The sequence below is a fragment of the Anser brachyrhynchus genome (assembly GCF_964034855.1).
Source record: "Anser brachyrhynchus genome assembly, chromosome: 1".
Lineage (NCBI taxonomy): Eukaryota > Metazoa > Chordata > Aves > Anseriformes > Anatidae > Anser > Anser brachyrhynchus.
This window is the reverse complement of record NC_137694.1, coordinates 94,593,160-94,613,175: the sequence shown is the minus strand read 5'-3', so window position 1 is coordinate 94,613,175 and position 20,016 is coordinate 94,593,160. Positions and strand designations below refer to the sequence as shown.

Here is a 20,016-nt window from a genome sequence, read left to right as displayed (position 1 = left end):
TTGGTAAGTAATGTAGAGTTAAGTAATGCAGAGCAAAGTAGTGTGGAGCTCAAGTCAGGGTGTGATTTCCTCTTTCAGAAACCTTAAATATCTGGTTTGCTAAGGAAGAGAAGATTGGTGGATCACTGTGTATGTATCAGTCATCAATCCTCCCACTCTCAATCTGTCATCTCTTGCTAAATTTCAATCAAATTTGTCAGATAGGCAGAGGCCACAAAGGCCTGCAAGATACATTGGCTAGGGGGCATGTGGAGCCTGTGGGACCCTTGGGTCCCGCAGCCAGGAGGTGGCCTATGAAGCTCACCAAGGACACATGCACTCATCACCCCATACTCTCTCCCTTGGCCTCTGGAGAGACCCATGGAGAAAGGTGAGGATCGGTGGGAGCTGAGCGCAGCGTGGTGGGAGCTCAAGCAGTGCCGAAAGATTGAGTGAAACAGAGGTGCCTGTGGTGGAGGGAATTAGAGTGTGAGGAACACAAAGGTATTGGGAATACAGAGCCGTAGGAAATAAAGTGTTGTTATTCTCCCTCTCATAGAGCTTGCTGACTATGCTACTATCCTATGTTACTCTGCATTGCTTTCTATTTTAGGAAATAGCTCTTCAAGGTGTTTTTCTTCTTTTTCATTTTTAATTTTAAATTTTTCTTAGCATAAACATAATTTTGCAAAAGAAATTATGTATGCACTGTAATGGCATACTTAGCGATAGCATTTTGAATTACATTCTTAAATGAGGGATAATAATTATTATTGTGTCTTTTTTTTTGTTTGTAAATTAGGAAATTAACTCCTTCATAATCCCCCTCCAATGAAGTGTTGGAAGGAAAATATATCTAATTGAGACTTTTTCAATTTAGTTCATTAGAGAATAATGGAATGGTTGATTAAACCGTAATTTTATATTAAACCCCAGTTTTGGAATCTTTTGCAACCTAAGGAAAAATCCCTTCTTGTGTCCTGAAATTTCTCCTGCTGATTCTCAGGCAAGAGGAGACTTTTTCAATCTTCATACAGCTTGGTTATAAAGACTTTGTATTTCTACATTAACCACCACAGCATGCTGTCGATAAGGGGTCTTTCTTTGCTTTGTCTTGAAGCCTTTAAAACACAGGAACATTTGAACTCAAAAAGTCTCCAAACTTGGCTAAAGATCTGAATTCAACCTTGAAGCACAAGATAATTCATGTCCAGTTTAAAGTCATATCCTTAATCTATTGTGCCTACAAATTGTGAAAGGGTCACCAAACCACCAGGAGATCTTTCGTAGCTACAGTAGGTGCCATAAGCCCTCAATGCAAACAGTAGGCAAAAGTCTGATGTTAGATACAGAGAGAGGTTCAAACTTTCCTCTGAATTTCCTTACTTTTGTGCATCCAAGGTCAGAACCTTAATGTTATCTGAATATATCATTTTGTGATTTAATAAAGCAATGTTAGAGGCTAAAGGTCTGCCTACTGTGTGAGTTATTTTTAAAATGTCCTTCAACTTTACTAGACTCTTGAGAATAGAGCAACTTTTTTCTTTTTTTTTTTTTTTTTTATGTGAGTAAAGTCATCAGGGAGAGTTCTGGTCAGAAGATGATTAAACTTACAATAACAAATATTCACCCATTTTAATTTTACTGGTGTTCACAACTGGTGACCTTCCTACACAACTGGATGTAAATTAAACCTTGCATGCATTGTTTAACAACTACTCAGAGCCTACAGAGCCCTGTCTTACTGGAATCTTCCTAGTCAGCAAAGTGTAGTGGAAACATCTGTGCAATCTGTACTTGGCTCTGATGAGGCTACACCTTGAATACTCTGTTCACTCCTGGTACCCTCACTACAAGAAGGACTTTGAGGTGCTAGAGCATGTCCAAGGAAGGGCAATGAAGCTGGTGAAGGGTCTAGAGAACAAGTCTTACATGGAGCAGTTGAGGGAACTGGGGTTATGCAGCCTAGAGAAAAGGAGGCTTAGGGGAGACCTTATCACTCTCTACAACTACCTCAAAGGAGGCTGTAGCGGATTGGGGATTGCTCTCCTCTCCCACACAACAAGCGATAGGCAAGAGGAAATGGCCTCAAGCTGCACCAGGGGAGGTTTAGGTTGGATATTAGGAGAAATTTCTTCACTGAAAGGGTTGTGAAGCATTGGAACAGGCTGCCCAGGGAACTGGTTGAATCACCGTCTCTGAAGGTATTCAAAAGACGTGCAGAAGTAGGACTTATTGACAAGGTTTAGTGGTAGGCTTGACAGTGCTAGGTTAATGGTTGGACTTGATGATCTTAGAGATCTTTTCAAACCTAAATGATACTATGATTTTATACAGCATCTGGTCTTTCTATAGCCTCTAACAAGCAGTGTTCCCTCCTTTTTCCTTTTCCCTTCTAGTATTAAAAATCACTTCAAGTAACAATTTCCCTTAATTTAACAGGATTTTAAACACATGATAATTAATGCCATCTAAGTAGCTTCTTAATGACCCAGGGCCTTAAGATGGTCCTTGAGATCTGCTCTGACTCAGTACACCACCATTTGTGAGGTTGTAATTCCATTTAATTTTGTCCTGTCCTGTCTTGGGAGCTCAACTTTTAGTTTTAGGTGTCCCACTGTATAAGAGGACTACCTGCATTCTCTTTATCTCCATTTTATGTTGTACTGTTGTACTTTATTCTACTTTATTTCAGTATTTATTTCACGTCTTACCTATTCCTTCTTGTTTAGATGGAGAGGCAACCTCTTAAAACTGCAGGGTTAAACCTTAAAACCTGTGCCATCCTTAATTATGACCACACTGATTTCTTGGTACATTGGCGCATTCTCCTCAGAGAAGTCCTCTTCACAGTTCCTTGTCAAAAGGAAGTTGATCCAAGCTGCTAGTTGCTGCTCTGTGTTCTTTGGTGCCATCCCAAAATTTAATAGTGATGGAGAGACATCAGAATCTGAATCTGCATTCCCTATCTAACATGTGCTTCTAAAATACATCTAACGTGTATTTTAATGTTTTTCACCGTACTCTTGAGGATAATAGGAGTGGTAGGGAGAAGGGGACAAAGGTGCTATCTTTTAACTTACACTGCACTGAAAACTGCTAAAATTCCCACCTATTAAACTGTGGCCCATGATCAAAGATTACTTTCTTGGGCATAACAAGTGGGAGTTTTCCTATCCAATTTTAGCCATCAAAAAATGAAGCATCTCATTAAAGGTAAATGTTTAGACTTTGTCTGTAGTCAATAGAGATAAAATGAAGATCAATTGCTCCAGAGAGCAATTATTTCTATCTTAGCTAACTATCATAGAACAACATGGAAAAGAAAAATCCTCTCAGAGTACCTCATTTTCTTCACTTACTGTAGAAGGAACCTAAATAACTATCTATGACCAGATACTCACTTTGAATACCTGAAATTAGATTGTATGAGTAGCACAACTGTGTCTAATGAAAATAGGATTTGACAAGCAACTCTTTATTTGTAGAATCTTTCAGAGGGGCTGAATTGGAAATGGCAATTGTCTAGGGCAGTTGTTCTGTTCTTCAAGCTTTCACATATCTGTGTCTGTGTTGCTCTAGGACATTAGTTATTCTCCAGCCACCTTGCTCTTCCCCTTTCCCTCCCCTTCCCCTTTTAGTATTCCTGTTACTTCAGTTTTTATGATGATGATGATGATGATGATGATGATTATTATTATTATTTGATCAAACTATGATGATAACATTGGTAACTTTTTCTGTAGGTATCTTCAGCTTTGAAAGATGACCTGACAGTTACAATTCACACTCCTTTTGAGATTGAACTGAAAGAAAAGAATGCCCAGTGATGTGTATGTATCGCAGGTCTAAACTCAGCTCCTTAGATTTTTGTCAAAGAGGAAGTGTGGTGTCTGTAGCTATTAAATCTTTTTAAACTTTGCATGAATTTTATAATTCGTACATTGCAGATTATGAACCCCTCCAAAAGAAAGAAAGAAACAAACAAAAACACATCTTCCCTTTTTAGGGAAGGAGACTATTTGTCAAACCCGTTTTGACAAAGTCATTACATCATTTATGGCTGTTTCACCTCATCTGGGCATCATATAATGACTTAAACTTTTACACATGTGGACAGAGTCCTAGTCACCTTATATACCTTGAGTGATAGTCTATTCTTCAACCTGTGAGTTATAATTCACTGGTATCCAGGTTTGGTTTCATCACTTTAGAAGGACTGTAACACTTCCTTGCTTGACAGCATTTATAGGAAACAGTTTTATGTTCCCAGTCTTAAGGGACTTAGGACTCACTATCTTATGAGTGTATTGTGTGCAGCTCTTTGTGCTAGGTTTCTGAGTTCTTTCTTGGAGACATTTGAGCTGTTCTGTTTATGTCATTATGTTATTTTACATTCTCTGTAGTGGCATTGGCATCAAACACTTTGGACAATCCCCTATATCAACTTAGAGTAGACAAATTACTTTGTTTGATATGTTCTGTATTTATTTCTTTTTCAGTTTAATTATTAATCCCAAACTTCTAGAAATCAGTCTCACTGGATGTTTTTTGCAAGTTGTAATCACCATCTGGTCTCTTATCAAGAGCTCAATTACTGTGATTGCTAACTGCAATTGCAAGATTAGCTCTTTAACCTTAAATCAGTCACAAACTCTTCTAGATTTTCACCTTCTGTTTGCTTAAAACTTCTCTCTGAACTATTTCACTTTTATGACTAGTATTATCCTTTTCAAATTAGCCTCATTTGCTTCAGTTAACTGAAAACTATTACAATTTATTATTTTATTTATTTATTTAGAACCAGCTATTACCATATTTTTTCTTCTGGCTGTTGTCTTTTTGAATGATGCGGTCTGCTTGCATGTAGAGGGGGGAATAGTGGATTAATACATTTCTATACCTCAGGAAGACATTTAATTGCTTTTTTTTTTTCCAATTGCAGACCGCTGCAACTGGGAGTCACTGTTTACATATTGCTTAGTGGCCCTTGCTGGGAGCTGTACTGAAGCACAGTCTCCTCATGGACTCATAGCCTTTTCTCAGACAATTGAATAGGATTTTTCAGTGAAAGAAGAGGTGACTCCTAGCTGGTCATCTCCACTGGTGCATGCATGAGAAACACATTGCTCTTTCTCCTTTAAATAGAGAAGTGTCACGGTGCCAGTGGGTTTTGTAAACCAGGCAGAAGGCCAAAGAACACTGCCAAACCTGCTACCTGAAAATCAGATAAAAAAATAAGCGTAATGGCTTCAGCCACCAGCTACACTGTACGTGTATGAGTTCCCTTTCTTTTAACACCTTAAGAGACCTGTTTTTGTCTGTCCTTTCTTTATTAAGTGGCCTTGGTCTCTTAACCTCCCTTCTTGGCTATCCAGCAAGTAATTAGTGCAATCAGCTTTTGCATCACTATGCTAATTGCTCATATTGTCCAGTTGATTTCCCCAAAAGATACCTGAGGAACCTGCACGGGGAAAAAAAAAATAAAAAAAATGCAAAGCTCACAGTGACAATGGATTAGAGAAAATGGGACTACTGAAAGATAGGATGGGACATTTGTCACCACCTGATTAACCATCTGTGTGTAACATGTAACTCCTTTCTGCAAATGATGGATCATACCAGCACAGAGCACGTGGGTAAAATACTGAAGCTTTAACCATGGTAGGACAGGCTCAAAACCCTGGTGAAGGATTTTTATCTGGCTGAGGTTTATTAAGGTTGAGGTTCTTAATGCCTTCTTTGCATCTGTCTTTAGCCAGACCACTTATCCTCGGGGGTACTCAACCTCCGGACCTGAAAGTCTGGGATGAGGAGAAGAAGAACCCCTCTACAGTTCAGGTGGAAACAGAGACCTGCTGCTCCACCTGGACTGTCACACTTCCACGGGGCCAGATGGGATCCACCCGAGGGTGCTGAAGGAGTTGGTGGATGTGATTGCTGGGCTGCCTTCTATCATCTATCAGCAGTCATGGTCATCCAGAGAGATCCTGAATGACTGGAGACTTGTTAATGTGATGCCCATCTGTAAGAAGGGTGGTAAGGAGGACCTGGGAAACTACAGGCTTGTCAGCCTGACCTCAGTGCCAGGAAAGGTGATGGAACAGGTCATCTTGAATGCAATCATGCAGCATATGTGGGACAACTGGGGGATCAGGCCCAGTCAGCATGGGTTCATGAAAGTCAAGTCCTGCCTTACCAACCTCATCTCCTTCTATGACCAGGTGACCTGCCTGGTGGATGAGGGAAAGCCTGTTGACTTCAGCAAGGCCTTTGACACGGTGTCCCACCGTATCCTCCTGGAGAAGCTGGCAGCCCATGGCTTGGACAGGTACACGCTTTGCTGGGTTAATAACTGTCTGGATGGCTGGGCCCAGAGTGGTGGTGAACGGAATGAAATCCAGCTGGCGACCAGTCACCAGTGGTGTTCCCCAGAGGTCAGTGTTGGGACCCATCCTCTTTAATATCTTTACTGTTGACTTGGATGAGGGAATCGAGTGCACCCTCAGTAAGTTTGCAGATGACACCAAGCTGGGAGGAAGTGTTGATCTGCCAGAGGGTGGGAAGTCCCTGCAGAGGGACCTGGACAGGCTGGGTCAATGGGCAGAGGCCAATGGGATGAGGTTCAGCATGGCTGAGTGCCGGGTCCTGCATTTTGGCTGCAACAACCCCATGCAGCGCTACAGGCTTGGGGGAGAGTGGCTCAAAAGCTGTGCAGAGGAAAAGGATCTGGGGGTACTGACTGATGCTCACCTGAACAGGAGCTGGCAGTGTGCCCTGGTGGCCAAGAAGGCCAATGGCATCCTGGGTTGTATCAGGAATAGTGTAGCCAGCAGGACCAGGGAGGTGATCACCCCCCTGTACTCTGCTCTGGTGAGGCTGCACCTCGAGTGCTGTGTTCAGCTTTGGGCCCCCCACTACAAGAAGGACATCGAGGCCTTGGAGCGTATCCAGAGAAAGGCTACAAAGCTGGTGAAGGGCCTGGACCACAAGTCCTGTGAGGAGCGGCTGAGGGAACTGGGGTTATTTAGTCTGGAGAAGAGGAGGCCCAGGGGAGACCTTATTGCTCTCTACAGCTACCTGAAAGGAAGGAGCGGGGGGCTGGGGGTTGGCCTGTTCTCACAGGCAACTAGCTAATAAAATAGGTAAACAGGACTAGAGGGAATGGGCTCAAGTTGTGCAAGGGGAGGTTTACATTAGAAATGAGGAGACATTTCTTCTCAGAAAGAGTAGTCAGACATGGGAATGGGTCACCCAGGGAAGTGGTGGAGTCACCATCCCTGGGGGTGTTCAAGGAGAGGTTGGACCTGGCACTCAGGGACATGGTTTAGTGGGTGACATTGGTGGTAGGGGAATGGTTGGACCAGATGATCCTGGAGGTCTTTTCCAACCTTAATGATTCTACGCCTTTCTATTGTTACTTTCACAATTCCAAGTAATGTAATAGCAAAGTTTTCTCCCTAAAATGACTTTGCAATGGCATACAAGTTTCACACAGACCTGAATGGCAATTTGATGCTTAAATTCCTTGTAGGGTAAAATTAATAGAAAATAAATACTACAGGCCCTACTATGACCTCCGCAGCCATTGAGCATGGTGTGTGCATCACTGGGAGCAATATTTATGTAGTTAGTTTTCAGAAGTCTCTCAGAATGGAAATAGAATCATAAAGTCACCAAAACAATATACCAGAGCATAGAAAAATAAAGTATTTCCTTGATTTTATCTTATTCAGACACATAGATGAGGCAGGTCTTGGTTGGAGATAGGTGAGGAAGGAAACCACCCAGCTAACAGAAGAAATTAAAAACCATCTCAATGATGTAATCACAACTCACTCTGTGTTAATATGCCCTATGAGAGAAACTGCAATTTGCAGTTGCTCTCAGGTACATGTTGTTAAGGCCCTGACAGCACTAATAAGCCTTCATGACTCTAAACAGTCTCACCTGGTTCTCCATCCACACATATGAGCCCAGAAGCTTTATTTAAGCCGAGCTCTGGGTCCCCTCTCTTCTCTTCTTTTTTTCTTCTTTGAGCTTCCTGGTGAGAGGGTTGATCTGTATGTTTCTATGGCTGTGGAGTTTTTTAACCTGAAGACTGTTTTCTGGCTTGACCTTTACCTTTACTACAGACCTGCTTAGTAAATGCTGGCCCTGATCTTAATGTTGATCTGTGGATTGATTTCCTAGATTGACCTCGGACCTGCCTCATCACTAGGAGTCTGCCTGATGAGATAGGCTATTAGTTGGAGCTGGTCACCTCTGGACCCTCATTACTTAGATGCTATGGGACTGGACCTTGGTTGGTGAGCCTCCTTTCTTTCTTGCTGTGAGTTTTCCGTGGTGCTACTGCCTAGCCTGTTCTTGCTCATACCTTTATGTGCATAGATATCCTTGTGAGGCCTTCAAGCAATGCAGAGGATATCATATCAAAGGCAAGCCTGTGATGCCCTGCCAGAGGGGATATGCAGCCAGGGTGCAGTGAGAGAATGAGGGGGAAAAAAATCTCCTCTAATGAGAATGGTGAGGATCTCCTATGGCTCTTTCATGTATATGTTAACTTTCTGTAAAGTCTGTGGCTGCTGAACTATTGAAAAAAACCCTACACCTGTTTGAAGCACTAAAATGTAGAGCTGGATCAGCTGGATATAATTGCCTAATGTCCTAGGAGCAAATAATGGCTGTTTTTCCAACTGTTATGAAGTGCTGCTACAGAAGCACCACCAATGGACACGATGAAGAAGCTGGTGTGCTCTGTTTTCTGCCAAATAAGTGACTTTGTTTGGAAGCAGCACTGGAATTGTAATTTGAATCCAGCTCAAGATTGAGGAGAGCCCTGCTAAGGCAAAGATAACTCCCCATGTGATAAGTTAACCAGTGTGCAGGAGAGCAACTCCTAGCCTGTTTCAGGTATGAGATGTATGTTGAAACAGGATGAGAGGCTTCTTAAAGAGGAGGTGGAGAAAATGCATTCCCTTCAAATTCCATTAACAGGAGCTTCAGTCAACCTCAAACAGTTGCTTCTAATACAACTAAAGGAAGGTAAGAGTGCTGAGCTTTATTGCTTTTAAAAGTACAGTTCTATTAGTAAAAGCAATATGCTGCACATGTTTAAATGCTTCTATATATTTTCACAGAAATAACTTCTATTGGCACCTTTCAAATGTATTTGGAAAACACTTTGAGCAGAGTCTGCTGCTCTATTGTTTACTCATTGAAGGCTGCTACGACTTCTAGGTGCTGAAAATCATCTTAGCCCTCAGCATAAGGTTTAGGAGGAACGGAAAGAAGGTTAAAGGCAAATATTCAGAAGCTAATCAAGTGTTCTGTGTGTCTTAATAAAATAAAATAATTCTCTGTTTTCACATATACATATTATTGTAAACACTTTCTGGGCTTGGCATGCCAGAGATATCTATGTCTGGTCTTGGTTGCCTTAGCCAAGCTGTGCATCTGCTAGAGCTGGATGAATTTGTGGTGCACTTATTACTCCCTCTCTTTCAGGCTGATGAGGTTTCTTCTACCTTGCTTCAAGGAAAGGAACAGTCCATCTTTTGTTTGGAAGTCAGTGCTCTTTCTAATGTTGTTTCTGTGCTGGTCGGGGTAGATGCGCTTTCAGAAAAGGCAGGATATCTGTGTGGTGGTAGTGCTTATATTACTAAGAGTATGCTTGATAACATAGTAGTGACATTGGATTTTTTTATATAGTAAGTATCCATGTTAGTATGTATATTGGATATTAAAAAATGTATTGTGAGTAGCTCTGTTTTTAGAGATGTATGTAAAGTTAGTCCTTGTTAGACTAGGCTATGTTGCATTCCTGTATGCTTTAGGTCACTTGAGTCTTCTGTTGTGTTTGTTTTTGACATAGGTTCATGATGTTAGTCAGAAGTCTGAGGTCTCCATGGGACTGGGACTTCCAGAATATATTTCTAAATTTGAATTTTTTGTGCCCTTCTTTGAATTTGAATTTTTGTGCCTTTTTTTTGCTTGAAATGCACCTTGTATGCTGCATCATATGTCCACCTTTCAGAACAAAGAGCTGTGTAGTATAATTTAGAAGGAGGGAGAGGGATAAACAACCCAACTCATACCTATTTCTATCTATAGTTCTAACTGATTATATTATTAGTAAAGAGCAATCTAATGAGTTTATTGTCCTTTAGGTCATAAAATAGCCAGAAGCAGTCTGTGCTTTTCTCAAATTTATTATCTGTTCAGAATTTGCACAATTATTTTATCTCTCTTAAACCTATGGATGGAAACTGAGCAGTTTATTTGATATCCAGCTTCTGAGCTGCATTTCTCCTATTGATAACCCTTTCAGAAGCAAGTCTTTAAATCGCTTGCAGACTAGTAGAAGATAAAGTGCAGGGATTTTTTTTTATACTGAACTGTTCCACAAACATTTCATGTGCATGTGTATCTTGCATTCTTAGGAGATCTGCTCATCTGTGTGGTGGGTAGCCACTTTCTTCACTGCGGTTACCTTGGGGTAGAAAGTGGGAAAATCCAAACGTGCAACAAGAGCTCTCTAAATTCTTTAGTAGATACTACATACTCATAGTAAAAAGAGATGTGAATCTTATTTTCTTCATGTGACTCTTGTAGTCTTCTCTCAAAGTAGTGAGACTGAGAGAAGTGTTGTGCTGACTTTTGACTGCTTGTCTTTTGTAGATAGGTCTGTATGAGTTAGCAGCTTGTCTAGTGGTTGCTTAGTTCTTTCCAGGGAGCAGGGGATGCATGTGATGAAAGCGCATGTGTAAAACATCTCAGGCTGTTGCAGGAGGGAAGTATTTGTTGCTACCATGGAACGTGTTGCTGGGTTTCACATTACTGAAATGTAGTATGTTTTCACATGGTACAAGAAGGCTGTATGCTTGGAATTGGTGTTTTGCAAAGCTGGACAGAGATGCGAAGGCAAAGAGCACAGATTCTGGGATAATGCCTTTGGAGGCAGAACCTCACAAGTAACACTTGTGAAATCTGTGCTGGATCTAGGTCAGGATAATATGATGGCCAGGGCTTCTATGAATGAGTTTTTCAGGATATAATTAGGATTAAATAGAAGCCATTACCCTTTCTTGCTCGTCTTCCCTCTCAATTCATACAGTGTCACAGCTACATCACTACTACTACTCTTCTTCCTTTTCTCTCATGCCAACTGTACGTTGGAAGAAGTACTGTCCCAGAGCCTGTATTAAATCTGTGCTGGTGCACAAAGCACTAAACTACTCAGACTAGTCACAGTAACTGAAGTCAGGAGTGCTCTCCAGTGATGCTTTATCAAATCTGTCTCAAGGAAACTAGGTAGAAAACTAATGGCAGTGACAGCATAGTCTTTTTTTCTAAGGCTGAAAGCATACTGTGCCAAGTAATGCTTTTGCCCCATATCAGTCATAGGGTTATCCAATGTGTGGGAGGGACTGGAATGGGGGAGTTCCAAGGTTTCCAAGTCTGCTGACGCAAAATAGACCTGTGCTTATTATACTAGTGTGCATCCTGATGTCTCTGACTTGTCTCTTGTCTTGTCTGCTTGACTTCCCTTTAACATCACTTCTACTGTTGTTGCTAACAGCTTGCTTGAGAGGAAAATTATGCTATGTTGGGATTTGAGATGTACAGATAGCTTTAAGTTTTAGTTACTGTCAAATAAATTTTCAAAAACTTTGTGATAATGTTTTTCTGAAAAGAGTATAGTTAGATCCTTGCCTATTTACATTAAGTCCTTGTGTGCTGAGGCTTTAGTGAGAAAGGAGGAGGTAGGGAGGAGAGGGAAGGGAAATGTTCTAACTATGTCAAACAGTGGCCTTTAACATAAAACCTGCTATTTTGGTATGAATATTGGAGGAGGCAATCTTCAAATTTGCTTTCAGATGACATGAGTGAAACTCAATCATTTGTATTTATGGAAAGCTGAAATTGAAGGAACTTGTCTTTAAACTAGAGTGGATACTTGGAAAACTTTTTTTTTACACCAGAATACCTTTATTCATAGGGTGGACTTAGATTGGGAGCATGACATGCTGCCCCAACAGTACAAATTGTTGGAACTTTTTTGGTCCCTTTGTGTATATCTTATCACTTTAACATCACATGTACGAGATATTCTATAGTAGAAGCCCTGGTTATGAATAAATGTTCAGTTAAATGGTGGGGCGGCTTATTTTCTTAATTGAAGAAGCAAAGCATAGAAAGTTATTCTGATTTATGTATAATTATTCATGCCACCAAATCTTGGTATGAACTAGTGAAAAATCTTTTTTGAACTTTCTAGTCCTTATATTCAAACTTTTAATTAACATTGTCTGTTGTTCTCATGTTTTTATTGTAGCTCTCAGTATGTTTTGATAGCATTCAGGGAGCAAAAACTAAGGCTTACTATTGCTAATTAAACACCTGTAAATTCCTGCAGATGAGAAAGTAAGGATTATGTAGCCTTTTGGGAGGGAAGGGGGGAAAAATGTAAGCCTTATATTGTAAAAACAGTAGTTCAAGTGCTGTTTAGATTGCTTCATTAATTAGAACTTGTCTTTCATCTGTGCAGTTATGGACAGGTTAATTTTTGTGTTTTTATGCAGGTAAAATATACAGTCCAAAATAGTCCAAACTGATCAAAGCATTTTTTTAAAATGCAAAATAATCCCTTAGCCAGGATTGTTTCTATACTTTTGTCATGTTCTTGCCCCCATGTTTTATTTGGGGGATGTGGGAATTCTTTTAAGTCGAAGTCTGTGATATTTATAGCCTTAAAAGAATCATGTAGAGGAGCCAAGTTCATTGAGGAGCTTCAGCTGATACATAACCTTAAATTTATGTACCACTTCAGTACCTTATGCTGAAGTCCCATTCCACACAATATGGTGTATGAACTTTAAGTTAGTCAACAAAAAGTTGAACTAAATGCAACTTATGAAGAAGCCAGCCTTTGCACCATGCAGTTTGAATTTTTTCTTCACTTCTTCCTTGAAGCTGATTTAAGGATGCTTTGGACAAAAAATAGCTAGTTTATTTTTGAAATTCTAAGTTCTCAAGAGAAGAAACTCAGGTTATATTCTGGTATGTGCAGGTTGCTTTTGCTGTGAGGAACAGAATCTGGAAGGTTCAGAGGGATTCCTTAAAGATGTCTTTGTGCTCAGAGGTGGTTAAATAATGCGAAACCTCAAAGGTTAAATGACACTGACTTTCTTCTTTGTTCACGACAAGGATTTCTCTAGACAATTTTCTGTAGGCATAGGTGAAGAAGCTGAGCATCAAGAGATGTAAGAATGAAATAAAATGACTTGGGAATGAGTTTAGGAATTTCTTGTGAGGGTGATGTATGAACAGAGCTGGATCAAGTTGTTTCCATCCATGCCCAAGGTCCCATGTAATTGATACATATTTGATGATTGTGCACGTTTTGTTCTCTTTACTTTCAAGATATAAATTTCTTGGCTGTGATTTTTTTCTTAAACTAAATGACACTGCTTTTTTTTAAAAAAAACTAAACATTTTAAACTAAATGACACTTTGTCTAGTCACTAATTCATGCTGCTGCTGTCTTGGATTGAAAAGACAACTGCTGATGCTGTGCTGAGGTGTGACCTGCTGGAGCTACCAGCAGGAAATTGCATTGGGATTATAATTTTTCTAACCCTGTTTTTAGGAAAAGAACCTAGACCTAGCACAGTAATGAGAGGTGCTAGTACTGAGAGTGTTCTGGAGTACCATGAAGATTTCTGAGTGTTTAGCTCCCAAAATTGTTTGGTTTTTTTTTTCGGTCTTTGGTCTTGGAAAGAACTTGTGCTGCCTCAAGATGAAACAATCTGTTCCTCCTGAATTGTGAAGTGTTCCAATATCTTTATTGTTTTTCTCCTGATGAAGTTTAAATGTGAGTATTTATGTATCATTGTGAGTATTCATATGTATCATATGTGAGTATTTATGTATCATTGAAACAAATTGAAGGCTTGCACTTTGTGGAAAGCTGGCTTTGCTGTTTTGTTCTCTTGCTGCTATTCACATACCTTGCTTTAAAAACAGAAGGTAGATCAGTCTACTCTGAAGTCAGGATATATTGCCTTAAAATGTCTTAAATACCATCTCAGTATTCCCTCTTAGTTGTAACTTGCATCCAATGATGCTCCAAGTTCCTGGCTTTAACTCCATGCCTTCAGCTGACTTGCATTTACTTTCCTGGGTAGCTAAGTTCTTAAGGTATGTTTGGCTGGGTTCTTGGTACAGGCATCTTTGTGGATATGTATGGGCAGAGCAACAGTCCCCTGTGCACATCAGGAAGATCAGCAGTGAGCCAGTTCCAGCTGCATTACTGTGAATAAGTAACCCTTATTTGTTCTTCCTTAGCATTAACCTTATTTTTGAGTGGTGTCTTCAAAGCAGACATTCTTTCACATTCAGGTGTTAAATAATTGTGTGGCTAAAGGTGTTTATGTAGAGTGCAAAAAAGCACTTGAGGCTATTTTTATTTTTTATTTTATAAACTCTAAGTCAGACTAAATGTCATTTTAAAAAGTCAAGCACAAAATGAACTTTGTCAAAATATTTTTGGCTGACAACAATTTTATTCCTTATTACTTTTATCACCTTATATCTATGATAACTTCAAAAAGTGTTTCCAGAATTCTTGCTCTGAATAATGCACTTTCATAATGAAGGTGGTATGGAGTAGAAAATTGTCTATTGATGCAGGCGTTATTTTTCAAAATTATTCTGACATATTTACTGCTTGTTAAACGTGGGAAATATAGGAGAAAGTGGAAAGCTCAGTGCTTGTGTGTGCATGCACAAGCCTATGTTTGACCAGAGTTAGCTTTTTATGAGTCTCCAGAAATTTCAGCTCTTATTATGAACAAAGGCTTAGGTATGTTCATATTTCTTCTGAAATTTGTTTAAATCATTCACCTAGTCTTTTTAATTAACAAGAGGGGTCCACAGTATCTAAATCAGAATGCTAAGTACTGTTTCTGCAAATTACTTGCATATGATTTGGTGATGTTGTGTATGTTCATTTTTGTTTTGCTGTAACAGGAGCAGGCTGTACCAGGCTTCTCTGACAGAACACCCAAATAATTCTGACTAACATGAGATAAGCACCTTTTAATATTTCCTTATTTAAAAAAAAACAACTTCAAAGGCAAATAGAAGTTCAAATCATGGTGCAAATAATGGACAGTGGAAAAACTGCAACTTTTCAGTGTATTATCTTCTATTCAATTGCGTTTCTCAAAGTCAAACTGAGCTACTTGACAAAGGTCGAACCTACCCTGCTCTATTGTACGTACTGTATGTGTTTAAAGTAAGGATCCTTTGTGGCTCGTGACCTGTAGGTCTAGCAGTCCTGGAGTGGACTGTGATGGCTTAGAAGAAAATGTCTTCCTCTTTCCTGCCCTGTGCTGCAGCGGCTGCTGTAAGGCGGGGAGTAGGGCTCTTTGTGGGGAGAGTCACATACTTTAGGGCTGTTGGTACCAGACAAGGCAACTACTGCCCCAAATGGACACCACAATCCTGTTAGACCAACCACCTTTGAGAGCAATGCCTGACTCATTTCTGTTGAAAAGAAAAGCATCCATTTGGAATAAACTGTGTGAAAATCAAAGCTTTGCAAACCCAGCTCCTGAGCTGAGTAGGCAGACTGGGAAGAAATGTTGTTTTAATTCTCACAAGTTCTCCACATCAAGCTTGTGCTTTTACTTTTGCCAAAACTTCCATGGCCTCCCTGGAGGCAGATCTTGCATAGATGTTTGCCCAGACAGGTTGGGATGTGCTCCAGCTGTGTCTGCAGCATGTTTGCTGGCAACACTGCTGGCATGTCCCCTCACCTTGGGGATGTACCTGATGCCTGCAGTGAAAGGCTGGCCCCCCTTGCTTGTTGCAGGCCATAGCTAATGCTGTGAATTTGGGTTGGGGTGGCCGTGGGTCTTCCACCCTGATGGTTTGGAAATGGTGGAGGTGAAACCCTCCTCTTCATAGTGGGTGAGAGATTGCTCAGGTACACCACTGAAGGTTAGTCATTATGAAGCACTGACCATTGTGAGTCAAGTTTAATTTACTGTGTGACTTCATCTCTTCAGCTGTAAGGTTTTGGTGGGCAGGATATAGTGTGTGGTTAGTGTGTGGTGCTTCTAGTTCTGCAAATGCTTTAATCTTGCTTGTGCTCTATTTTACTGTTTTGAATATTCTTGTCTGAACCCAAAGAATTCCCCATTTGCAGCCCTGTTACCTCCAGATAGGTCAGGAAAAGGTTTTAGGACTAAGGAATATGAAATGTTCTGTTTTCTTTTTTTTCCTTTTTTTAATCTACAATATATATAGCTTTAATTTGAATTACTGAACAGTCCCAATCTGCTCATGCTCACTCATTAGTGCCATAAAAACTTTGAGATTTATTTAGCAAGCCTTGATATGCAGAATATTTTACTTTCATTTTAAATGGTATTGTGCCAAGGCCTTTCAGAAATTATCTGTCTAAAACTTAGTAGCTATCAGCTTTAGAACTGTGTTTAAAATAACTTTGCCAAGGCATATTTGAGTTTTTATTGCTGCATTAAACCACTTTTTATTGTGTCATAAAATGCACAGGCAGTATTTACACTTCCAAATACTTTAAATATGTAGCCTAGCCTTTTAGAAAAGATGAGATATTAGCATCACTCACTTCAGTGGGGTCTTGCTTAGCAAGAATGATGCAGCCATCCTCTCACTACTGTGTGGATGTGTTTGCTGGAGTGTATGTAGATCTTGCTATCTTGTGTGGAGAGGCAGCCCTTAATGGACAGGCTAACATGTGCTGTCGCTCCAGAGAGGTGCTACTGGCCCATTTGTTGGGATGGGGAACTGTAAATCAGATGAGCAGGAGTCTGTCCACGCTACTGGTGCTGAGCTGTTCTTGCCTGACCTTGAATATTCTTGAGCAAATTACCCAACGCCTTTGTGGTACTGAGGTGGTTTTGTTTCTTCTGGTGAAACTGGATAACAACTCGAAATAAGTACTCATTGTAAAGTGTTTGGATGTTTGCAACTGGAAAAAATTCTGGCAATGTGTGATACTACAACTTCTCGGTATGATTTAAAATGTCCTTTGCATCAAAGAGGATGTTTTTGACCATTGTTATTCCATTAGATGCTACTCTATGAGAATAGTCATGGGGATGTTCCTTAGCAGTTCATAGAAAACTTCTGCATGCAAAGAAGTGTGATTGGTTTGCTTGAGTGCCTGTGAATTGCTTTGGCAGAAATACAACTTCATATTTTAATAATATTTATTCCACATTGCCCTATTAATGTACTTCAGCACTATTCTTGAGAGCCATACTAGTACTGATGGGTAGCAGTCAAATTGCAGTGCTGGTGCAATCTTTTGCATCAGCTGAGGCTGCTGACAAGTGTACTATTTCAGCAACAGGCACTTGACCTTTAAAAACTGGCCTTGGATCACTTAGCTCCTTCACATTCATCCTGAAATTGCTATGGCACTTTAATGGGGATGAGCCTGATGTTCAGGTTTAATTGTCAAGACTGCTTAGAAGTGGGACACAAAGTACTTATTGTTCACAACTAAATATTGGACTATATAGGCTTCTATTTGGATTTGTCTGTTCTGGTGCTCAGTTTATCCACTTACAATCAGATGCTTTTATATTTTTTAAGACTGTGATGGGTATCAGAACTGTCTTCTAGATAAGTTTTTGGATCAGAGTTTGTTCAGGAAGTTTTTGCTTTTCATGATGCTGTTGGAAAGTTGATCTGAATTTTGAAACATCAAGTAATCATCTATCCTTCCAAATTTCAGTCTGAGATCACAAACATTTCTGTTGGTGGAGTTGAAACTAAGTGATGCCTTTTCACTCTTGTTTTAATTTTTCTTGTTCACAACTAAAATTGTGGAAGAAAATACTGTGAAAGCTGCAATACACTTCCTTGATATTAAAGTAAACAAAATATTTAAATGCTGTCCAAGTTCCATTTTTCTCATATAAAAGAAATACCTTATTTTAAAAATGTTTTGGCTCTTAACAAAATGTTTTGTGACAAAACGTTTCCTCAAGTTTTTTGAATATTCTCAAGATAACTGTGGGATTGACACTGCAGGAGAATGACTATTGATTTGAACAGAGGATAATCTGAACTATATTTCAGCCCAGCAGTTCTCCTTGCACACCATAACCTAATGGTTTTCTGTAAGGGGGAATTGTCTTTCTTCCAAAAACAAAAAGGGAGCTGGGAGGCTTCTCGTGTTCCTAATATAAAAACCAAAGGCTTTTCTGAACTAGGATCCTGCATAAGAATTAATTTCTAAGTCTTCCTTTGGAGATTACTGACAGCAGATTGGAAGCACCACATCTGGAGATAAAGTTTTAAGAAGTGCAGACCATATGCTTGACAAGAATGTTTTTGTGTAAATGAGAGAAGTAAGTATCTGACTAAACAGAGGAGAACTTTTATGCTTTGAGGCTTTTTTATTTTAAAAATGAGATTTTTTTTCAAGAGTTTACTGACGTTTGTTGTACTGCAGTGTTAGAAACAGCATTGTGACCCTCCTCTGGACTGTCCAATCCTCTGCACAGGTAATCTAGACTTTTTTTCAAAGTCTACTTTATTCTTATAAGGGCAGAAGAGTTTTATATATGTTTTATGGAACAACGTATTTGGTAGGAGAAAGAAAAACTGAATATTTGGCATTAATATGACACTAAAAACTTTAATGAATGCTTGCAGTTTTGTAACTATTCCCTTGCATGAGTTTAATAATACCTGGACCCTTTACAGCACCACTTGTCATTTGCTGTTAGTGGCTTCTGAGCAAGCTTTTTATTGCTCTTCTTTTTGATGCAAGCTCTACTTGAGCATTGAGAGGTGATCACCTGCTTTGGCCAGCAGCCAGTGACTCTGTCTAGAGCTCTGTCAATATGGCTTGCACTGATAGCATGAATGTTTCCTGCTTGCAAGGAAATGATCTATCACATTCACAAAAACAATCCACTGAATCAGTTGTGAGATTGCGTGAATTCCAGTCACAAATTTTATAGAGCTACTCCTCCTCAGGGGAGGAGCAGAGGTGTGCTGTGAGCTACATGCCAGTCAAAACAGATGAAATTACCAACACAGAATAAGAGCAACTATCTATTCAGGCAGAATGTACAAGTAAATGGTAATTCATGGAAATGATTCCATAGATCTGGAGAACACACATGTCCAGCATACAGCTACATAAAAACATCGCACAATGGGTGAACAATGGGCTGATGGGCAGGGCTCAAAGGGTTATGGTAAATGGGGTTACATCAGGCTGGCAGCTGGTCACCAGTGGGGTCCCCCAGGGCTCCATTTTAGGGCCAGTTCTTTTCAATGTTTTCATAAATGATTTGGAAGTAGGACTAGATAGTGTTTTGAGTAAGTTTTGCTGATGATACAAAACTGGGAGGAATTGTTGACTCTGTTGAAGGTGGAAAGGCCTTGCAGAGAGATCTAGACAAACTGGAGATCTGGGCGATCACCATCTGCAAGAAGTTTAACAAGAGCAGGTGCTGGGTCCTGCACCTGGGATGGGGCAACCCTGGCTATACGTACAGACTGGGGGATGAGATACAAGACAGTAGCCCAGCAGAGAGGGATCTGGGGGTCGTGGTTGATAGCAAGCTGAATATGAGCCAGCAGTGCGCCCTGGCAGCCAGGAGGGCCAACCGTACCCTGGGGTGCATCAAGCACGGCATCACTAGTCGGTCGAGGGAAGGGATTGTCCCGCTCTGCTCTGAGCTGGTGCGGCCTCACCTCGAGCACTGTGTGCAGTTCTGGGCACTACGGTACAAAAAGGACATGAAACTATTGGAGTGTGCAGAGGAGGGCTACACAGATGGTGAGGGGCCTAGAGGTGAAGATGTATGAGGAGTGGCTGAGGTCTCTTGGCCTGTTCAGCCTGGAGAAGAGGAGGCTGAGGGGGGACTTCATCATGGCCTACACATTCCTCACAAGGGGGAGCAGAGGGGCAGGTGCTGATCTATTCTCTCTGGTGATCAGCAATAGGACCTGAGGAAA

At 40.3% G+C, this 20,016-nt stretch overlaps 1 protein-coding gene across 32 annotated transcripts in view; it reads left to right on the top strand.

The window, feature by feature from the left end:
• Nucleotides 1-6,098: 6,098 nt before the first annotated feature.
• Nucleotides 6,099-20,016, top strand: part of LOC308188017 (uncharacterized protein) — a 625,739-nt gene continuing 611,821 nt past the window's right edge. For 22 of the 32 annotated variants that reach the window (XR_013945068.1, XR_013945069.1, XR_013945075.1 and 19 more), the window contains exons 1-2: nt 8,049-8,288; nt 8,371-9,024. The gene's annotated coding sequence lies outside the window, so the exon portion shown is untranslated. The other 10 variants (XR_013945086.1, XR_013945089.1, XR_013945096.1 and 7 more) reach the window with 7 other exon arrangements.